Source organism: Oryzias latipes, chromosome 10 (assembly GCF_053564925.1).
Source record: "Oryzias latipes strain Hd-rR chromosome 10, Olatipes_Hd-rR_3.1".
NCBI classification, from domain to species: domain Eukaryota; kingdom Metazoa; phylum Chordata; class Actinopteri; order Beloniformes; family Adrianichthyidae; genus Oryzias; species Oryzias latipes.
The window spans coordinates 2498857-2502022 of record NC_136246.1 but is presented as its reverse complement, the minus strand read 5'-3'; positions in this window follow the sequence as shown (position 1 = coordinate 2502022).

The following is a 3166-nucleotide window of genomic DNA, read 5'->3' as shown; positions in this document are numbered from 1 at the left end:
TTCAGTCAATGTTTAATTTCAGTGCATTTTTATTTGTATAGCCCTATATTACAACAATAATCATTTCAACAGGCTTCACATAGTAAACATACAGTCATAGAATTCCATAGGTACATTCTAAACTAAACTGGACATCCCTGCCCTTAGACCCCCCCTCTTCTCAGTAAGGAAAAACTCCGCCAAAAAAACGGATTCCGGAAGAAAACGAAGAAACCAGGGTTGTCCACATGAAGGAGGGATCCTCCCCCAGGACAGACAGGAGATTACCAGAACTCATGGAGAAGAATTAACTTATCTAACCCTACAACTACATATATAAAGTCCAGTAGACGAGCTTCATCCATAAATGATCAAGAATGGAGGAGAGTAGATGAGATTAGAGGACAGAGGACTTTCCCCAGCCTCAAACTTCTATCTTCTTGGTCAGTGGGGGCTCCAGTTTTAAGATGGAATTTCTTTCCTTTGAGGTTTTACTGCCACAGAATTTGGTGGCCCTCCTTGGTCGCAGCACTGGGTGGCCCACTCAGGGGAGGATCCCACCAGATCCTGATCACTTTCCAGCTGATCCTAGCTGGACCCACTGGGTGAAGGTTTTGCTACCAAAGCCTTGTTAATGAGTTCCAGCTCCTTCGATGTGATTGGGTAACACATCCTTTGTGAGCACACATTTTCAGAGTCACTGTTTCCCTGAGGAAGAAGAAGCTAAGGACTTTTTCTTAATGCTGGTGTCTTTTATTAGAAGGATTATGAATTCTGTGACTACCTCTGTGCTGTCTTTATTGTGTGGGATCTGGAGTTCAGGCAAAGTCAATCTACAGCAGCGTTTCTTAGAGCTGTAAGCTTCTTACAGCTGCGGTCTGAAGAGAGCTTCAGTCTTGTGAGTTATCAGGGCCGTTCAACGCAGGGTCTGCAGGAGTGTGCCTGCATGGGCAGACCCCACATCAGCATTTAGCCACAACTATAATGGAATCTATTCAGAATCGAGGACATTCATCAACTGGATATTAATGTCCCATGTTCCACCTCTGCAGGCCTGATGAGTGTATGCCATCACTGATAAAAAGAATCAGAGAATCAACAGATTCAAAACAGAAATCTTTCTCCTATCCCTGCAGAAGCTGGCCCCACAGGCCCTCCACAGAGGACAAGGGTGTTATTGTGCTGCAAGATGTGAGCAGAAGCTACTGTACCTGATCGCTGCACCTGCAACCACACAGCTTCACTCTGATCTGTTTGCACTCCAGATAGAAAACAGCTCAGGAGTTCTCCTGCATGCAGGCTGACAGGCAGGCGCTTCCTTTCAGCTAAAGCAGATGTAAAACAAATCTTTCTGTCTTTACTATTAATAACTACTTGATGTTTTTATTTTATAAAGAAAGGTTAACATTAACTGGTACAATGGGCTGCCTTTGGTGTTTTTAAGGCAGCAGTTTCAACTTTGAGCCCCCTGTGTTAATGACAGAGAAGCACTCACTAAGTGGTTCCCTGAATCTCTACATCAATTTCTGAAAACTACTTTCAACTGGAAATCAGACATTCCTTTGGATTCACTGTTCAACAGAAGATTATGTGAAACATCTGAATGAATCAGGCCTGAAAAAAAAAGGTGCACTAAATGTTGCATTTTTGAAGCAAACACTGCAATAAAAAAACTCTTCCCTCGGCCTCCTCATGAGTGAAGTGCTGATTGTCACAGGAGGACGGCGTGTTTCAGCTCCTTCACATGTGTTCAGCAGAGTTTACATCAGCTGTAACCCTTGTGCTATCCTAGGCACTTTAATGTTGGGAGGTGGGTCATCTAGACCCACTAGACAGCTCTGAACCTTTTTTCTTCAATGATTTGTGATCTTCACTGGTGTCCATGGATTACATGAAATCTTTCCACCTTTATCCACCTTTGTCATGGTAGGGAGAACACGTCAATGGAAGGGGGGGGTCATCTAAGATTAAAATAAGGGTTAGTCAGGTAAGAGAAACTTGAAATATGAAACTACAAATAACCAAAGAATTAGCACCTTAACTAAAACATGAAAGTGAAGAATAAAATGGATACGACCAAACACACACCAGAAACTCCCAGTTATCAGTGAGAGACAACTACAGCGAGAAAAAAGCCTAAAGTCAACAACGGTCCATCGACCCATCAACCCATCCGTCCATCCATCCATTTATCCATCCGTCCATCCATCCATCCACCCATCCATCCATCCATCCATCCATCCACCCATCCATCCACCCATCCATCCATCCATCCATCCATCCACCCATCCATCCACCCATCCATCCACCCATCCATCCATCCGTCCATCCATCCATCCATCCATTCATCTATCCATCCACCCATCCATCCATCCATCCATCCATCCATCCGTCTATCCATCCGTCCATCCATCCATCCATCCATCCATCCATCCATCCATCCATCCACCCATCCATCCATCCATCCATCCATTTATCCATCCGTCCATCCATCCATCCATTTATCCATCCATCCATCCATCCATTTATCCATCCGTCCATCCATCATCCATCCATCCATCCATCCATCCATCCATCCATCCATCCATCTATCCATCCATCCATCCACCCATCCATCCATCCATCCATCCATCCATCCATTTATCCATCCATCCATCCATCCATTTATCCATCCGTCCATCCATCCATCCATCCACCCATCCATCCATCCATCCATTTATCCATCCATCCATTTATCCATCTGTCCATCCATCCATCCATCCATTTATCCATCCATCCGTCCATCCATCCATTTATCCATCTGTCCATCCATCCATCCATCCATTTATCCATCCATCCATCCATCCATTTATCCATCCGTCCATCCATCCATCCATCCATCCACCCATCCATCCATCCATCCATTTATCCATCCATCCATTTATCCATCTGTCCATCCATCCATCCATCCATTTATCCATCCATCCGTCCATCCATCCATTTATCCATCCACCCATCCATCCATCCATCCATTTATCCATCCGTCCGTCCATCCATCCATCCATCCATCCATCCATTTATCCATCCATCCATCCATCCATCTGTCCATCCATCTATCCATCCATCCATCCATCCATCCATTTATCCATCCATCCATCCATCCATCCATTTATCCATCTGTCCATCCATCCATCCATCCATCCATCCG